This window comes from Mustela nigripes, chromosome 1 (assembly GCF_022355385.1).
Source record: "Mustela nigripes isolate SB6536 chromosome 1, MUSNIG.SB6536, whole genome shotgun sequence".
In the NCBI taxonomy this organism is placed as follows: Eukaryota; Metazoa; Chordata; class Mammalia; order Carnivora; family Mustelidae; genus Mustela; species Mustela nigripes.
This window is the reverse complement of record NC_081557.1, coordinates 41,015,361-41,036,093: the sequence shown is the minus strand read 5'-3', so window position 1 is coordinate 41,036,093 and position 20,733 is coordinate 41,015,361. Positions and strand designations below refer to the sequence as shown.

General features: G+C 36.4%; 1 protein-coding gene and 1 pseudogene across 2 annotated transcripts in view; one reads left to right on the top strand and one right to left on the bottom strand.

Annotated features, from left to right (window-relative positions):
- Window positions 1–20,733, bottom strand: part of SBF2 (SET binding factor 2) — a 474,622-nt gene that overhangs the window by 147,609 nt on the left and 306,280 nt on the right. The window lies entirely within an intron of this gene.
- On the top strand, window positions 16,651–16,852 carry LOC132010955 (large ribosomal subunit protein eL28-like; annotated as a pseudogene).

Below are 20,733 nucleotides of genomic sequence, written 5' to 3'. Positions count from 1 at the left end.
AGAGAGAGATCACAAGTAGGCAGAGAGGCAGGCAGAGAGAGGGGGAAGCAGGCTCCCTGCTGAGCAGAGAGCTCGATGCAGGGCTCTATCCCAGAACCCTGGGATCATGACCTGAGCTGAAGGCAGAGGCTTTAACCCACTGAGCCACCCAAGCGCCCCTACACAGCAGGCTTTCTTTGTCCAAATTGAAAAACTCATTTCAAAAGTCATAGGAAAATGCAAAAAACTTCTTAGTATAACCGAAACAACTCTGTAAACAACAAAGATGGAGAACTAACTATACCTTATTCCAAGATGCATTATAAAACTACAGGGATAAGTGGGTAGGAGAAGAATCAATGAAACAAGATGGGATTGGGAGGGAGACAAACCATAAGTGACTCTTAATCTCACAAAACAAACTGAGGGTTGCTGGGGGGAGGGGGTTTGGGAGAAGGGGGTGGGATTATGAACATTGGGGAGGGTATGTGCTTTGGTGAGTGCTGTGAAGAGTGTAAACCTTTTGATTTACAGACCTGTACCCCTGGGGATAAAAATATATGTTTATAAAAAATAAAAAATTAATTAAAAAAAATAATAATAAAAAGAAGGTATGCAGTATAACTATATACTTATAAGAATGGGAAGAAAAAAAAAAGCTGAAAAGCAGATGAATAAATGGTAGAAATGGAAACACTAAATCCTCAACTAAGAATGGGGAAAACCAAGAATAATCCAATTGATACATGAAAATCTTCAAAGGCTCATGAACTGGCATAACTAGCTACTTCTAAAAATGGGTGAAGAAAGACTTTAAAAGAGGGCTATTTATAGACATTTTAAATGAAGGTAGACCACCAGACTGTCTCATCTACCCAACACAGCTGGATACTGCCCCTCTCCTACCCCAGTGGACACCTGTGCAAAGTACAATAGATCATCACTGAACTGAAGCACACCAGACCCAGTTGAAGGTTGGTGTACTACACTGAAAATGAGCAAAATTAAGTAAAATAATACACACTGAGTGTTAAAGACACCCAGCCCTCTTACCTACTGGGCTTCTAGAATTCTGGCAGACTGGTCTTTACATTCCCAGTAAGACGCTAGAAGATTATTTTTTGGGAAATCTGAATAGCTCCCTAACACTATCTCCATGCCCCCCCAAAAAGAAAAAAGAATTAAAAATATTGATATTGAGGGTTCCCAAATAAGTAGACAACTAAAGATTACCAGACATCTGAACAAAGCTTCTAATATAAAAGACAAAGACCAAAAGAAAAAAAATGGCCAAAAGAATTATGGAAAGACAGAACCATGCAAGAATAAGAAAACTGTGATCTCCCCCCACAGACTCTCTCTCACTCACACACACACACACACACACACACACACACACACATGTGCATGTGCACACAATCAATATCTTCAGAGAGATATGCAAAATGATTATGTGAAATCATGAAACAAAATTAGAATATTAAAAAAGGGAATATTCAGAGACTAGAAAGTGCTCCTGCATAGAAAACATGATAGTTGGGATGAAAATTCAATAGAAGGGTTAGAAGATAATGTGAGATAATCTCCTAAAAGGTAAAGCAACAAAGCAGAGACTGAAAATAATAGTGAAAATAAAATAAAATTAGAGGATTATTCCAGGGAGGTCAACATCTGAATAGTAATCACAGAGGATTAAATTGAGAAAATGAAGGAAAAGAAATTCAAGAAAACAATTCACGAATCACCCACCATTTAAAGACAGACTGAAAGGACCTATCAAGTACCCAGCACAACGCATGCAAACAGCTCAATGACATCAGGGATTGTCAAATTTTAAAAGACAGGAGTCAAAGAGACAAATTTCCCTAAAAATTTCTACAGAGAAAAACACAAGTTTTGGTTGGAGAGTAAAACAGTGCAAGTGTGGTTGAATGAAGGAAATTTATCAATTTAATGCATCTTATCAACACATAAAGGAAGAGAAAAACATAGTATTATAATAGATGCTGAAAAGCCATCAAAATATCAACCAAAACACATAATAATTAATTAAAATGGGAATAGAAAAAAGCTCATTATATACAATAAAAGAATATTTAATAAAGCCAAATAAATATTATTTTAAATGACAAAATACTAACCATCTCAATTAGGAATGAGAGATGACTTCTATAAGATTTTTTATTTAACACTGTCTTAGAAGTTCTGGCAAATACAATCAGATGTGAGAATGAAATAAATGTTATAAACACAGGCAAAGAATGAATAAAATTTGGGGGGAGTGGTACTACTGTATGTCTGGAAAACCCAAGATTTAACAGAATACTAAAATTAGTAAGAGAAGTTGGTAAAGTGGATAAATTTACATCAATAGTTTTATTTTTTAAATTTTTATCTATTTATTCATTTATTTATTTTTGTGAAAGAGTGAGTGAAAAAGCGTGTGCAGGAGGGAGGGGTAAAGGGGAGACAGAGAGAGAATCTCAAGCAGGCTCCAAGCCCAGCAAAGAGCCTGACACTGGGCTCAATATCAGGACCTTGAGATCAAGACCTAAGCTAAAATTAAGAGTCAGATGCTTAGGTGAATTAACCATCCAGACACCCAAATATCTTTGAAAAGGCAACTAGAAGTGGAAATGGGAAAAACATTTCATTCATCACAGCAATATGAACTATAAATACTATGGAATACATTTAACAAAGCAAAGTATTTATAAGAAGAAAGCTTTCAAAATTTATGAAAAGGAAAAACAAAAATTGAAAAATGTACTAGTTGTTGGGGGCAGAAAGGGTTAATATATCAAAATATTAATTCTCCCTAAATTAACATACAAGTTACTTGCAATTTTAATTGATTTGCATTCTCAATTCTAATAGATTTTTATTGGAAACTGAAAATTATCATCTTAATATTTATACAAAAGAATCAATGGCCAGGACTGGCTAACAAAGAACAAAGAAGAATATCAGTGTAGGATAATTTGCCTTATTGGGTATCAGAACATGATAAAGTCCTTTACTTAAATCAATATTAGTTTAGGGGCACCTGGGTGGCTCAGTGGGTTAAGCCTCTGCCTTCAGCTCAGGTCATTATCTTGGGGTCCTGGGATAGAGCCGCACATCGGGGGGAGTGGGGAGCCTGCTTCCCCCTCTCTCTCTGCCTGCCTCTGCCTACTTGTGATCTCTCTTTGTCAAAAAACAAATAAAATCTTTTTTAAAAAATCAATATTAATTTAGATATACATAAATATCCATGCAGCAGAATAAGAAATCTAGAAGTAAAACATAGTATGTATAAAATTCCTTATATGATAAAGGTGGTAGTTCAATTCAGAGGGAAAGCTATAAATTATTTTATATGTGCTAGAAAGTAGAAAGAAATAAGAAAGAAGAAAATAGAATTGGACACTTATAATACACTATGCAATTATAAGTTTCCAGATGGAATAAAAATCTTAAAAGAACATTTAGACAACACATATATCTTGAGAATGAAGAAAGCAAAGTGAAAATAAATATACAGAAGTTATTAAAAAAACAGCTAAAATCTGAGCAAAAAATTATAGTTTTGCTATGGCAAAAGATAAAATACAGAGCCAATAAATAATGTGTTTGGGGTAAAAATTGAAAAGAACAATATCTATATTAAATAAAGTGCTTCTACAAAATGGCTAGAAAAAGCCAAACAACACAAAAGAAAAATGGGCAAGAGGTATGCATAAGCGAGCCCCAAAGAACAACTCTGGAAAGGTCAAATGAACATCTAAACTGATGATAAAATTCATTTACAGTCAAAGAAGTGCAAATTAAAGAAACAATGAGGCTAGTTTGACTGGTTGATTCATTCAGTCCTGATTCACATACTCCATAGATAGTCATCGAAGCTTTCTATGGTCCAAGCACTGTTTTAGGTGCTAGTTCAGAAGTAAACTAAACCAAGTCCTTTATATGTACTTTCTGCCATATCATCTTTACCATCTGGAAAACAGAAAATGTTGAAAAGAACTACTGAAACTTATACCTATTTTTGGCAGAGATGTGGGGAAGAAACATACGCTTCAATAACTGCTCGCAGAAACATGAATCAAAACAGCTTTTTTTTGATGGGGCGCCTGGGTGGCTCAGTGGGTTAAGCCTCTGCCTTCGGCTCAGGACATGATCTCGGGGTCCTGGGATTGAGCCCCACATCGGGCTCTCTGCTCAGCAGGGGGCCTGCCCCCCCTTTCTCTCTGCCTGCTTATGATCTCTGTCAAATAAATAAATAAAATTTTTAAGAAAAAAGAAAGAAAGAAAGAAACCGATGGGGTGGAGAAACTTTTATCATGCAAATGAATGTCAAATGGAGGCCAGAGGAGAAATACTTACATCAAATAAACTAGACTTTTGCTCTTATATTGTTTTTATCTTGCTGTGATATCAAGGCAGTACTGGCCTGATGGAATGACTTTGAGTGTATGTTCTTTAATCTATTATTTGTAAGATTTTGATAAAGATTGTCATTATTTTTTTGAACGTTTGGTAGAATTTACCAGTGAAACCATGTGGTCTTGGGCTTCTCTGTGCTATGAGATTTTTGATTCCTAATTCACCATTCATTCTAGTTATTGGTCTAAGAAGATTTCCTAGAAGATTCAAGATGTATGATTTAATCTTGGTAACTTATGCTTTTTTAGGAACTATCTAGGGTTTTTTCTAAGTTATCTGATTTGTTGGTATACAATTATTTATAGTACTCTTTTATCACACTATGTATTTCTGTGATTATCTGTTGTATTATTTACTCTTCCATTTCTCATTTTGGTTTTTGGGTCCTCTCCCTCTTTTTTCTTAGTTAATTTAGTTAAGGCATTACCAATTTTGTTTAGTTTTTAGGAAAAATTGTCACTACTTTCAATGTTATGTTGTTGCTTATTCTCATCTCTATTTTACTTCTGATTTTTAAAATTTTCTTCCTTTACTCAATTTTGGCTAAATTTCTTCTTTTTCTAGTTCTTTGTGGTATAATGTTAAGCTTTTTATTTTTACTTTTATTCTTAGTACAAGAATTTATAGCATGAATTTCACTCTAACATCTGCTTTCACTGCATCCCAGGTTTTAGAATATTGTATTTTCTTCTTCTTCTTCTTTTTTTAAAAAAGATTTTATTTATTCATTTGACAAAGAGAGAGAGTTCACAAATAGGCAGAGAGAGGGAGGGTAGTGGGCTCACAGCTGAGCAGAGAGTCCAAGGACTCAGGGCTTGATCCCTAAGATCATGACCTGAGCCGAAGGCAGAGGATCAACCCACTGAGCCACGCAGGAGTCCGTGTTTTCTTCTTTATTTGAGATTATTTTGATATGCTGTTTGATTTCTTATATGGCCCATTGCTTATGCGGTAGTTGTGTTCTTTAATATTTACATATCAAATATTTAGTATTTATGTTTAGATTTTCCAGCTTTGTTTTATTGTTGATCTTCAGTTTTATACCATTGTGGTTGCTAAATATACGTGGTATGATTTCAATCTTCTTAAATGTGTAATATTTGTCATGTCTCTTTTTATGTAATTTAATCAGGGGATTCTATGCATACTAAAAATGTGTATTCTATTTTTCTTGGATGGATTGTTTTATATGTATCTCTTATAACCATGTATTCTGAACATGCTTCCAGTAAAAAAATGTTCTTGTTGGAAAAGAACAGTAACTCTAACTGAGGGTACTTTTTAAAAATAAAGCATATCAGAGGGGACGTGAGTGGGGGAAAGGGTGAAATAGGTGATGGAGATTAAGAGTACATTTGTCATGGGGCACCTGAGTGGCTCAGTGGGTTAAAGCCTCTGCCTTTGGCTCAGGTCATGATCCCAGGGTCCTGGGATCGAGCCCCACATCCGGCTCTCTGCTCAGCGCGGGGCCTGCTTCCCTTCCTCTCTCTCTGCCTGCCTCTCTGACTACTTGCGATCTCTGTCTTTCAAATAAATAAATAAAATCTACAAAAAAAAAAAACAAAAACCCTTTATAAAGAGTACATTTGTCATGAAGTATACTGAGTAATGTGTAGAATTGCTGAATCATATTGTACACATCCAACTAATGTAACCATATGTTAACTATACTGGAATTAAAATTTTAAAAAAGCAAAAGGTTTGTAGAGTAATAAAACTGGCAAAACCAATTTTAAAAAAGAAGAAATCTACAACAGACAAATTCCCAGGAAAAAAATTACCAAATAAACTCAAGGAAAAATTACTAACCTGGATAGTCTATAACTGGAAATTTAAAATATGCCTACAAAGAGAACATGGGTTTAGATGGCTTTACTGCTGAGTTCTAACAAACTTTTAAGGAACATGCTATTTCAATTTAACCTTCACTCTTCCAGATAGGAGATACAGTGGGATAACCTCTACTACATTTTCTTTCTTTCTTTTTTAAAAGATTTATTTATTTGAGAGAGAGAGAGAGTACATGAGGGAGGGGAGGGGCAGAGGGAAAGAGAGAATCAGACTCCTTGCTCTGAGAAGGAGGTCAGTCCCAGGACCCTGGGATCATGACCTGAGCCAAAGTCAGATACTTAACAGACTGAGCCACCTAAGAGATCCTCTACTTCATTTTCTGACACTAAGTATAAGCTTGCTCCAATACCAGTCACAAACATTAAGAGAAATAACAGAATAATCTCAAATAATGGAAACAATCATGGGAAAATTCCTAACTTATCAAGTTCAATAATTCACGAAAACAACCAATATTTGGAGAGAGCATTTCATGAAACTCAACACATATTAATGATAAAAACTTTTTATCATTAAAAAGAGGACTTTTCCCCCATGCTGTATGATATTTAATTAGGTTTCTTTTGTTTTTGTTTTGGAAGAGGACTTTTTAACCTGATATAGGACATTTAACAAAACTTGATGAGCACCAGGTGTTGTATCTAAGTGTTGAATCACTATATTGCACACCTGAAACTAATATAACACTATGTTAAAAATAAGATTGAATATTAAATGCTGTTAAAAAAACACTTTTAGCAAATATAAAGCTCAATGATTAAACTTTAAAAGAAAGGTGCCATCATTTCTATTTAATGTTACACTACAAATTCTTGCTACACAGTAAGAAAAAGAAATAAAATGAATACAGTTTGGAAAACAAGGTAAAAAGCACTATTAGAAGACATGGATGATACTGGATGATATGAACGCCAATATAAGAACTAAAAAGATTATGTAGGCAAATTATTAGATACAATGAAGTCTGCAACATTAATAAACTTACTATATTTCTATACATCAGACAAAAGCAATTAGGATGACTGGAATTTCACAGACTCAAAGGATCTCATGTTAAATTAGGGTACTGACTGGGAAGAACAAAGTAGTGACTTGTACTGTATCAATTTAATTAACTGGAACTGTGTTTTCTAGAATTCCTTTCTCTAGATGGTTCTGAGTTAGAGTTGCCAGAAACTTGAAGGTAGAAGTGGAACAGCACTCATGTTTATGTTTAGGGGTCAGTGTAATGTCACCAATTTTCTAGCTTGTCTTGTCAGGTCTTGCAGCTCTGCTGAGCTCTTGCTGCATTTCTTTTCAGCTTCTTTGCATTCTGAGCTAGAGAATGTGCAGCTCTATAGTAAATGGAATTAACTTTTTCTGCAAGTCAATCGCATCATCAAAGTAGAAGGCTTAAATTTAGGCAGTAACAGATTAGCAGTGGCTCCAATTTGTCCTTACTTTCCCTCTCTTCAAAAACAGGCACCTGGGTGGCTCAGTGGGTTAAGCCTCTGCCTTCCGCTTGGGTCATGATCCCAGGGTCCTAGGATGGAGCCCTGCATTGGGCTCTCTACTTGGCGGGCAGCCTGCTTCTCCCCTCCCTCTCTGCCTGCCTCTCTGCCTACTTGTGATCTCTGTCTGTTAAATAAATAAACAAAATCTTAAAAAAAAAAAAAAACAGATAAATATATGGGCTAAATAGTCTACAAGCATCAATCAATTACAGATGTATAATAAACCCTATATTTTAATTCACGTATTAAGCAAGGACAAATCTAAACACTGTACTTTATCACAAAGGATTCTCACAAACCTTAGCGGGAGTGTAGTTCCCTCAAGCGAGGGACTGGCTGGCTGAGGATAGAGAGGAACCCAGGCCAGAGGACCAGGCCTGAGCCCTACTTGGTCTGGGCTGTGGCTAGTGTGCCAGTAGGGGGAGTGGAGTAGACTTCTAAACCCCACAGGGCTGCAGCCCCGCTGGGGTGCAGTTCTTTGGCTGCGGTTCTCTGCACTTTGGCTGTGCAGTTGGTGGTACTAGGAAGAGCGGGGCGGGGGAAAAATAGGCTTCATCTGTTCTGGTGCACTCTGGCTGACACAAACAGGCGATGAGCACTCTACCGAAACCAGTTTCTTTCTAAGTTTCTGTCTAGAGAACCAGCAGGACCCCATGGCCTCTCCATTGGGAGCACAGGTTTTCTTGACCTGAATCTTCAGGAAAGCTACCCTGACATACCGAAGGCAGAGGGAAGCAGTAGGGCCCAGAGACACGTGTTCTTCACCCCAACTCACCAACAGCCCACTACTTGGTCCTAGTCTACTTGCCTGCTGTGCCCTATATCCTTCCCCTCACTCCTTTAATGCCTTTAATATCCCTCTCCCCTCCTCTCTCTATTAATCATCTATCCAGGACTATTGCTGTGTTAGAGGGTATATACATAGTCTCCTTTTAACTAAGCACCACCTGATTGCTCTCCAAAATAACTATACCTATCTCTGTTCTTCACCAGCAATGCATGAGGAATGAGGATTGCTATAATGCCACATCCTTACCAACACTTTGCATTATTCTACTTTCTAAATTTTGCCAGTCTTAAGAATAAAAGTTATTTTATTACAGCTGAAAAAAAGTTATTTTAATTTACATATCCTTATAGCTTTTCCAGTTCTCTCTTTTATAAAGAGCCTACTAATATCTTTTTTTCAGTTTTCTTGTCTTTTCTTTTTTAAAGATTTCATTTATTTGAGTGAGAGAGACAAAAAGTACGCAGGAGAGAAGCACGAGGGGCCGGGAAGGGCAGAGGGAGAGGGAGAAGCTCAGTGGGATGTCCAGTGCAGGGCCTGATTCCAGGACCCTGGGATCATGACCTGAGCTGAAGGCAGACATCCAACCAACTAAATCCCCCAGGTGCCCCACTCTTTTTCAATTTTCATTGGGGTTGTTGTTTAACGTTTGGTGGTTTAGAGGATTTTTTTTGTGTGTATTCCAGATATTATTTCCTGGTTGATTTTAGATAGTAAAATAAGATTTATGAACATTTGTATATTAATTTAATTCATGCTGTCCTTCATTGATTAAAAAGTTTTATGGGCACCTGGTAGCTCAGTTGGTTAAGCGTCTAACATGTGATTTTTGCTCAGGTTGTGATCTCATGGGTTGTAGACTGAACTCCAAGCTCAGCCTGGAGTCTTCTTGAGAGTCTCTCCCTCTGTCTCTCCCCCAACTCATGCACGCATGCTCTCTCACAAATATATAAATCTTTAAAAAAGGTTTTAATGACTTAAGAAATCCATCTGGTTTTCTATTCCTTGTATTTATATTTACTTTGCATTATTGCATTTGTGTTTTAAATTTTAAGAATTTCCTCCTTGCTTAGGTCACCAAGATACTCATCTTCATTTCTATTAAATTTGGAGTTCCATCATTACATATAGATGTTTAACCTATCTGAAAACAACTTTATAAGTGTCACTATCTAGAAATGCTTTATTTCTCTTCACATAGTGATCCGTTTCTCCCAAAACCATTTATTAAATAAGTTCTCCTTTCTCCACTAATTTGTGATATCTATTAAGTTCCCATAAATACCATATATAATAAATGAGTAAATGAATAAGTGAATGATATAACATAAATATATGATAAATACCCGTATGTCTCTACGTACTCAATCTTATTGGTTTATTAGTCTACTTGTGTTCTAATACAACACTAGTTTTATTATGATGATTTTAAACTATGTACTGATATCTGACAGAAAGTTCCCTCTTTGCCCTTAAAGTTTTTTCAAATAAATTTTAGAGTATTACTAAGTTCCTCAAAAATTCCTGCTAAACTAATTTAAAAATGGCCAAAGGACTTAAAGAGACATTTCTTTAAAGAACATATACAAATGGTCAATAAGCATATGAAAAGATGCTCAATACCACCACCATCATTAGAGGAACACATACAAAGTTTCTTTATTAACTGTAAGGCTTAATGTAGGTCTTTGTTGTGTAGGTTTTACCAAATGAAAGCTTTTCTCTAATATCGTTTCCTAAGAACGTTTCTTTTTCTTTTTTTAAAGATTTTATTTATTTATTTGACACAGAGAGAAAGATCACAAGTAGGCAGAGAGGCAGGTAGGGGGCGGGGAGAAAGCAGGCTCCCCAGTGAGCAGAGAGCCTGATGTGGGGTTCAATCCCAGGACCCTGAGATCATGACCTGAGCCAAAGGCCCAGGCTTAACTCACTGAGCCACCCAGGTGCCCCTCCTAAGAACTTTTAAATAAACACACACTGGATTTATCAAAAGCCTGTTCAGTACTGATTAAAATAATCCTAATTTGGGGTGGCAGGGTGGCTCAGAGGGTTGAGCCTCTGCCTTCAGCTTGGGTCATGATCACAGGGTCCTGGGATTGGGCTCTCTGCTTCGTGGGGAGCCTGCTTCCCCCTCTCTCTCTATGCCTGCCTCTCTACCTACTTTCTCTCTGTCAAATATATAAATTAAATCTTTAAAAAATAAAATAAAATAAAACCATCCTAATTTTTCTCCTTTAATCTACTATTGGGGTAAATTACACTAAAAGAATCCTGTAATCAATTCCAATATATCATGTTTTATTTTCTAGTGCACTACTAGAATCAATTAGCCAATTTTTTTCTGCATTTACACTGATATGAAAAAAATGGAACTAATTTTACCTTTACTTTTATTGTATTTTTTTGTTTTTGGTAGTTTTACACTAGGCTAATAAAATGGTATTAAAAACATAATGTTGACTGACAAAAGAAACAGAATGAAATATATAACATACCACTTATATACATTAAAAACACATGTGCACTAATATACATTTTTTAAAGAACATCTGCATAAATAATATGTTAAACACATTAAAATGGGGGAGATTGGGAGCATAATGGTTATAAAAATAAGCAAACAAGTAAATAAAACAAGATAGGAATCTTGCACAGACCAAAGATGTTTAATGTGTTATGAATTGAGGACGGCTAGGATTGTTCTTAGTAATAGAACTATTACTTACTAAGAAAATATTAAGTAATAAAAAAAAGAAAAAGGATCCTGAGATCACGGAATTCAGAGCAGAGGTAAGAGGAATCTTGGGAGCATCTAGTCCAACCCCCCTGACAGTGTAGGAATCCTTTGTCAGCTTTCCTGAAAATGACTAAAAAGTATTTTGAGGCAATGCTCTATCAATGGGGAATACAGATCTATAAAACAATCCATATCACCATTAAGTTTTAAATGTTAGCTCTAATCTACCCCCTCCCAAACTTACCAGATCAGAATCTCTGATAATGGGGCCCAGAAACGCACATTTTAAAATTTTAAGAAAAGTTTTAGAAATGACTACACTAAATAATAGGACATTAATTATTCAACTCTAGCTACCTATCAAATTTACCTGTGGAACTCTAAAAAAAATACAGATCTTAAGCTTCATCCCTGATGATTCTAAACTTAACAAACCAGGTATGAACACTTGAGATTTAAATATATTAATGACAGTACTGTCTACCTGCATGTGAACTTCAAGTTTTACTTTTAAACAGAGGTATGAAATAGTAAACTATCCATCTACATTCTCTAACCAAGATATTCCTGTGCATAAGGCATAAAAGGTGAACAGAGCCTGGCTTTGGTTGGAGATTAGATTACTAGTAGTCACCCCCCCTTATCGACAGGGGATGTGTTCCAAGGCCCCCAATGAACGCCTGGAACTGAATAGTACCAAACTCTACATATATTGTTTTTTCCCATACATACATACCTATGATAAAGTTTAATTTATAAGTTAGGCACAGCAAGAGAAGAACAATAATATAATAGAACTATAACAATATACTATAATAACAATTATGTTAACATTGTCTTTCTCAAAATATTATACTGTACTCACTCTTTTTCTGGTGATGATGTGAGATGATAAAATGCCTACATGAGATGAATTGAGGTGAATGACATAGGTATTAAGACACAGAGTTAGGCTGCTGTTGACCTACTGACCTATTGATGAATAACCAGGAGGAGGACCATGGGCTTCCGACCTATAACTGAAACTGGGGAAAATGAAACTGTGGGTAAGGGCAACCCTGGGTAACCAAGAAGGGGTAAAAGCTACAAACCTGGGTAGGGATAGAAACTGTATAAAACTGAAACTAAAATTAGCTGAGGTAAGTCGCTATTCATATTACATTCACTTATTCATTTACCCATTCATTAAATTTTTATTGAGAAACTACCTCATGCCAGACATAATGGAAGAGAAGTCAAAGCAGGCAGTTTCATTATTTGTAATAAGCACAGTTGCAGGGTCATGATGGATAGGATGGGGGCAGTATAAGATATAGTGTAAGCACACAGAAGTGGCTACCAATCCATAATTAATGGACTGAGGAAGGCTTTCAGGAGGAAGTGACTTAAATCAGGATATCGGAATTTGGGCTACCTGGGTGGCTCAGTGGGTTAAGCCTCTGCCTTCAGCTCAGGTTATGATCTCAAGGTCCTGGGATTGAGTCCTGCATCGGACTCTCTGCTAGGCAGGGAGCCTGCTTCCTCCTCCCACTCAATCTCTCTCTCTCTGCTTGCCTCTCTGCCTACTTGTGATCTCTGTCAAATAAATAAAATCATAAAAAAAAAAGGATATCGGAATTTAAGGAGAGAGAAAGTAGGTGGAATTGAGAGATACTTAGAAAGTAGAATATACAGGACTCAGTGGCTGACCACATAGGAGGATAAAGCTAAGAGAAAGCCTAATTCCATGTTTTAGACTTATTGGTGCCATTTGTTGAAGTAGGAAACTCAACAGGAAGAGTTTGAGGGTAGTAGCTGGAAGTGGGGTAAAAGATGTTATTTCAGTTTGGAACATAACATAACATCTAAATAGCTTTGGAACATTCAAGCACAGATGGATAATAACTGGCAAGATATTCAGCTCTGAAACTTAAGAGGCAGATTTGAGCTTGAGACCCAAATTTGGAGGGCATAAGTAAAAGATAGTAATGGGGATGATTAAGATTGCCCGGGGGGAATCTTAGACTGGCAGATAATCTAAAAGTGGATCTAAAGATGCAAATGAACATCACTATTTGCAAGGCTGAGGGAAGAGAGGCCATATCAAAATGACTGAAAAAGAAATTCTATAGAAGAAGAAAACCAGGAGAAATATTATGATCAAAGATAATGGAAGAAGGTTTTGTAAAAAGCATCATGAAATGCTACCAAGTGTCAAATAAGACAAGAATTGAAGTTTCCACTTTATTTATCATAAGTTCTCTTCAATGATCTTGGTTGATTAGTGCTAGCTGAAGATTTGTTCTAAACCTTACAGCTGTTAGAATAATTAACTTCTTAATGAATTCTCTCCTAAATCTGAAACTCAAAATTGTAAACAACCAAGTTAGTTCCTTAATAAGTAACTTAGAAAAGTGGAATCTTATTTCAATAATTACTGCTTCCAAGTCCAAGGACAGTTGTGCTGAAAAAATAGATACCAAAGGTGCTAACTCAGAAGAGCTCAGCAACCCTTGAATCTTAAGCCTTGAACCCTCGCCAACCTCAGGAACCATAATATTGGGAAGAAAAATTTTTTTCTTTTTGAAGACTTCTGGCTTCATTTTATACTACTTTGCAATGGGTTGTATTTATTTTCAAAATGGTTTTTTTTGTTTTTATTTTCTTGGCAGGTTTTATTGTGAGCTTTCTAATTATGAAGCAAAATTTCTTTTTCTCACCGGGCTTTATATGATAGTATTTAAAACTGATGTGAATTATTACATCAAAAAACTCATTAAAGAAGTATTTGGCCTTCCTGAGCAATTTTTCCATCTTTTGTAGTTATCTTTATTAAAAAATTATACTTGGAGTAGCGCTTGGGTGGCTCAGTGGGTTAAGCCGCTGCCTTCGGCTCAGGTCATGATCTCAGGGTCCTGGGATAGAGTCCCGTATCGGGCTCTCTGCTCAGCAGGGAGCCTGCTTCCCTCTCTCTCTCTCTCTCTCTCTGCCTGCCTCTCCAACTACTTGTGATTTCTCCCTGTCAAATAAATAAAATCTTAAAAAAATTATACTTGGAAAAATTAATTATATAATCATTTATATATTCAAATATATCTGAATACTTTCTGTGTACCAGGTACCATTCTGGATGTTGGGGGTACAATAATGAACAATACAAAGTCTATTTCAATTCGATTAGGGTTGAGTTTTTCAATAGCAACTGTTATTTTTAAAAATGGAAAAAAAAAAATCCCCAAGTTTCCAGAATACAGGCTTCAGATCTAAATTTAAATTTAGCTAAAGAGCACCTAATTGCCACCTATTGTGTTTTGAAGAACACAGCACTGGTGAGTAAAGACACAGAGTGGATAAAAACAAAAAACAAAAACTAGATTTTGAACTCACTTCTTTGATTTATGAGCTCTGTGATTTGGGAAAACTATCTGGGCCTATTTCCAGAGGGTAGTAGTGATTGTGGCTAACCCAGTTTCAGAGCCAAAAGAAAGCTGAGGTTGTCTGAGGCCATCAGAGTGATATACGTACCCAAAAAGGGCAGGACAATTATGGGTGATGACTAGAAGGTTCTCTCATGAGGGCGAGTGGGGAGTGAAATCAGAGTTGGGGAAACAATGGTAACAACTTTGTTTTGGGGACCCTTCTGCTTAGGTCATATCCCACATGAGTAAAGCAAAGAATGACAAAATAAAAACAATGTGTACATGGTGAAGCTTGTTGACTGCAAGCTCCATTTTAGCATGATCTCGTTGACCTATTTAGTTGAGAAACTCCTAATCTCAGTATATTTAATAAAATCTTTTTCTCTCTGGCTGTTGACATTTCTCAAAGAACTGTTTTCCAAAGTCCTGACCTGAGAACAAGTTGCCAGAGTCCTAGGAGCTGAAGGCGGAAAGTCTACTAGTATTCTCAATATTTGGCATTCACTTAACTCCCTTGTTTGCAGGAAACCAGAATTTCCCTCAGCCAGACCTAGTGTCTCCCAGGGTAGTGATGGCCTCTCTTAAAAATAAATACACAAACAAACAAACAAACCTCTCATCTTCTACCAGAGTAAAGGAGGGGCAGCTGGCTGTTTACACAGAACTGAAAAATGATCTAGGAGGGCAATCCAACTGCATCTTCAGGGGACTTTCAACCAATCCTCGTTTATTGTTTTACACTCTCCCCTCAAAATCTCCTGTTTTCAGAGATTACTTGATGTCCCCAATCCCTGAGTCTTTTGCAGTTCCGCAAATTGGGCTGCTTCAAGGCTTTTACAACATCAGTTAGGAAAAGGCAGTCTTGAGTCTGCTAAATAAAGTCATTCACCATCAGCTTTCCCGTATCCAAAATGTCGTTGCCCTTGTCTCCTCTCCTGTTTTGCCTATGGGTTTCTACATTAAAAAAAAAAAAAAAAAAAATCCTTTACTTTTGTTTTACTGGGGTTTTGTGTAGTGGCTGAGGTTCAATGTCCATATACAATCTGTTCACTTTAACCAGAAGTCACTCTACCTACTTCTCTCATCTCCCACCATCTTTCTACCCTACATCTGGCAACACAGAAATATTTTTTAATTTTCAAAAACACAGGCCCTTTCTGTACTTTTTTTCTGCTAACAAATTCCTCTATCTGGAATACTCTCCCTTTCATTTCTTGTCCAATAAATGCCTTCTGTGACCATGTCCTTCCCACTCAAAAATCCGGTAATCCCGTAATAGCATTCAGAGTTTTACACAAATCTCTATCAGTGCATATCTCACTATATTATATTTACTTGTGAGATTTTCCTTCTGGATTGTGAACTCCTTAAGAACCAGGATATCTTAATTACTTCAGTATGAAGTGTACCTCCATATCTAGTGTAGAGACTATTATATAGTAGAAATCAGTAAATGGAGGAAGAAAAGAGAGGAAAGAAGTAAAAAACTTACCCTGATTAAGTAAGATGTATTCTACTCATTAATGTATTCTTAATGTATTAGTCTGTTTGGGGCTGCTGTAACAAAATACCACAGACTGAGTGGTTTATACAGTGGAAATTTAGGAGGTTGGAAGTTCAAGATCAGGATGCCAGCATGGTCAGCTGAGGGCCCTCTTCTAGGTTATAGACTTTTTATATCCTTACATGGTAGAGGAGACAAAGGGAGCTCTGTTGACTCTCTTTTATATAGGGATTAATCTCATTCATGAGGGCTCTATCTTCATGATCTTATTACCTCCCCCAAAGCCCCCCTCCTAATACCATCACCTTAGGTGTTTGGTTTCCAACATATGAATCTGGGAGAACATATTCAAACAACAGCACTTAACAAAATCCCCAAATCTGCTACCTCATACATATGAACAGTACATGAATGTCCTTAAAAATTTCTAGATTGCTTTTCCACCTTAAGCCATGCTAGTGAGTGGAGCTGCCACCATGTCTGCCCACCTACAAGGTATGGTCATAGGAAACTGCTCCAGCTTCCAGATCAAGAGAAACAAACAGATTTACAGTACTGTGCCCAGTAATCTGAAGGCTGGCAACTCCTTCTGCTACACAGGCTGATTCACTATAAGACTGTGGGCCCATGGCCAAGGGCAAAGGTGTAGTGGTAGTCATGAAGTAGAAATCTCAGTGAAAACCTGCCACCTCCTACGTGCAGGCCACCATGAACAAGAATGCCTGGGCCACACTCAGCAGCATCATGCACGTAATCTGCAAGAACAAGTACTGCCCAGTTCTGCACACGGATGCCGCTCACAGAGCCAGCACCATTCTGCACAGCCAGAAGCCTACAATGGTGAAGAAGGAGAATCGTACCACCAAGAGCTCCTGGGCACCTGCCCTCTACCTCCAAAGCAATAAAAATGTTAACCACCTCAAAAAAAAAAAAAAAATTCTAGATTTAGTCAATCTGATGGAGAAGTTTGGGTTTCTCATACTTCTCAACTCCTATGTGGTTTCCTATATTATTCTGAGTCAACCTAAGAAGCCCAATATAAGAATCTACCCAGCAACAAATGAAATATTATGAAAACATTTTTTTGGTGTCTGGAATTCTCAGCCTTGACAAAATCTGGAGATTAGATGTTTGAAGGCTCTCTTTAGTAAGGCAAGATCCTTGGTTACTTTCTGAGATACTACCATGAGCTGAAGTCACACTTAGCCCAATGTTTAGTAGCTTGCTTTTTGCTTTTTTTTATAGTAAGACTCTCTCAATGCAAACAAAGTCACTGATCTGTACTTGACCACAAGTTCCTTACCATGTCACAGACTAGCACTTTGAACAGTACTGTATTAGACCACTTCACTATCTCCTCCTTGTATCTTCTCTTCCACATTTTCCATCTTCCTGTTTCTCTTTGCTCCACTGTGTAACTGCTTCACGTGTATATTCCAGTTCACTAGAATTCTCTCTTTCACTGTATCTAGACTGATGTTTAACTTATCCTTTGAGTTGTTTGTAATTATGTATTTCTTTACTTATTTAATACCAATACATTTCAAACATATGTCAAAGTTGAAAGAATTTTATACTGAACACCTGTGTATTTCCCCCTGGATTGTACCATGAACAGTTTACTAGGCTTGCTTTATTATTTATCTATCCATTAATCCATATTATTTTTAGTGGATTTCAAAGTAAATAGCAGACATCAATTATTGTGAAATTATTGGATCATAGGATAGATACATGCTTAGTTTTATAAGAATCTTTCAGACTTTTTTCTGATGTGACTATACCGGTTTAAATTATCAACAATAAAGTATATTTCCAATTACTTTACAACATTGCCAACCTTTTGCATTGTCAGTCTAATTTCAGCATATGGATGGGTTATACAGTAGTATCTCACAGTGATTTTCATTTGTATTTCTCTGACGACTAATGATCCTGAGACTGTCTTCATGTGGTTACTGAGCATTCACGTATTATTTCATGAAGTATCTGTTGAAGTTTTCCATTTTTAAAAACTGGTTTGTTCAGCTTAAGTTGTAGAGTTCTTTACAGAAACACAATACCAGTTCTTTGCCAAAATATATATATTTTGGGAAAAATTTTTTCCCAGTTTTGCCTATTCATTTTCATAATGGGGTCTTTTGAAGATCGTAAGTTTTAATTTTGATGTAGTATAATGATCATTTTTTTCCTTTTGGTTATCACTTTCTGTGATCTAAGAAACTGTTGCCCATTCTTAAGTCATGAAACTATTTCATATTTTCCCCTAAAAGCTTTATGGTTTCATATTTTATGTTTAGATTTATACTCTATACCTCAAAGTTATCCTTGGGTTTTATGTGACATAGAGGTTCAAATTCATTTTTCTCCATATGGATATTCAGTTATTTCAATACTATTTTTAGAAAAATTCCCCCTTCCCTATTGGATTTTTCTGGCGCTTTTGTCAAAAATCCTGTAAATGTGGGTCTATTTCTGGGTGCTCTTTCCACTAATTTATTTCCTGATGCTTATGTCAGTACCACACTGTCTTGATTATTGTGGGTTGATAATAAATCTTGAAATCAGGTAGTATAAGTCATCCAATTTTATTCTTTTTCAAGATTTTTGACCATTCTAAATCCTCTGCATTTCCATATAAATCCTAGAATCCACCTGTCAATCTCTATAGAAAAGTCTATTGCAATTTGGATTGGGATTGCATTCAACCTACAGATCAATTTGCTGAGACCAGACATCTTAACAATACTGTCTTCCACATCCTCTGAATTTTTATTTTAAGTGATTATACAAACTCAGCTGGCCATTTTTGTTAGTTTCTGGTTATTGGCTTATTTTGTACTCCATCTTTTATTTATTTAAATATTTTAATTATATTCAAGTTGGATAATTCCAAAATATTTTTGAGAGTGCAAATCTGTTGTTGCTTGTTTCTGTTGACATTAATTCATACTGGCTCACTTCCTTGGTATTTGGTCATTTTTAAATAGTGAGTGCTTATTTTATTAAATTTAATCTGTGGGAACCCTGACTACCTAACCTGGAGCTGCATTCTTCCAGAAAGGATTTACAATTGATTCTTTTAGAGGAAAGGGTGAGGGGCATGTCACTATTGCATAGGGATTATTTCAGCCTAACGCAAAACTCTCAGGTTCAAACAGCTCTCTTTATAGAGGACAATGCTTAATTGTGCTCACAATTTTAGTTTTCCCTATTTGTCCTTTTCCTGAGAGTAGACGAAGGGCCTATTAGACATTTCCTTTTCTTCTTAGAAAAAACAATGTGCCCAAATCACTATTTTTCTTAGATTTATTTCTACTACATTAGTGAGAAGGTTCTTCTAGCATGCAGTTGTTTATGATGCTGAAAATGGAGGACTTCACTAGTTTTGGGGGTTTTTTTTTTAAAGATTTTATTGATTTGAGAGAGAGAGAGACTGAGAGAGAGACAGAGAGCATGAAATGGGGAAGGTCAGAGGGAAAAGCAGACTCCCCATGGAGCAGGAAGCCCAATGCGGGACTCGATCCCAGAACTCCAGGATCATGACCTGAGCCGAAGGCAGTCGCTTAACCCACTGAGCCACCCAGGCGCCCCTTCATTAGTTTTTACAATTATAATTTATTGTTAAAGAAATTTTTAGCTGTGGGATGCCTGGGTGGCTCTGTGGGTTAAGCATCTGCTTTTGGCTCCTATCATGATCTCAGGGTGCTGGAATTGAGCCCTGCAATGGGCTCCTTGCTCACTGGGGAGCCTGCTTCTCCCTCTGCCTGCTGTTGCCTTGCTTGTGTGCTCTCTCTCTCTTTCTGACTGATAAAAAATAAAAATCTTTACAAAATTTTAGTTACAATCCTGACATCATATATCTGATAAAGTTTTAATCATATCTCTGCTAAAAATGAAAAGAGTTAAGGCCATGATATTTTTGGAGAGATTTATAATAATCTGTTATAAAAACACCCAAAATATGATTAATTATTTGAAATGAGATGATATATAGGAATACTCTATAACCTCTACAAACCAGTCCTTTAAAAAATAACCCTGGCATTGAAAGAACCTAATAAATAAAATAGTCCTCTACAGTACTCATGTTCCACTTAATTTTCCCTTGAGGACAGGGAAGGACAGAATAACTTTAAGATCACGAAAAGCAAAAATTGCTAAAGTTTTTGAATCGCTAGCAAAAAATTAGTTCATTTAGTTAAGGTTTCTTTCTTAAAATACCAACACAGATGTTTGGCCTGCCTTGAAACTCTACGCTTTTGTAAAAAATGTTCAGAATGTCACGTTAAATCCCCACAAGTAACATTGTTGCAACAAGAATGTAAATACTAACAAATCCCAAGTTAGTAATAAATAACCCATTAAAATAAAAATATCACATGTGAGCCCATTTATAACTGAGAAGAGCCTCTCTATAATGTTAAACAACAGTGTGTGCTGGAATAAAGACAGGATCCATTTTTATGTACTTATGAAATACTGAATGAAAAATTATTAAGTGCCCTGGCCAAGGTGTATTTGAAAGCAGAAACAAATCCATGCCTTTTGCTCTCCAG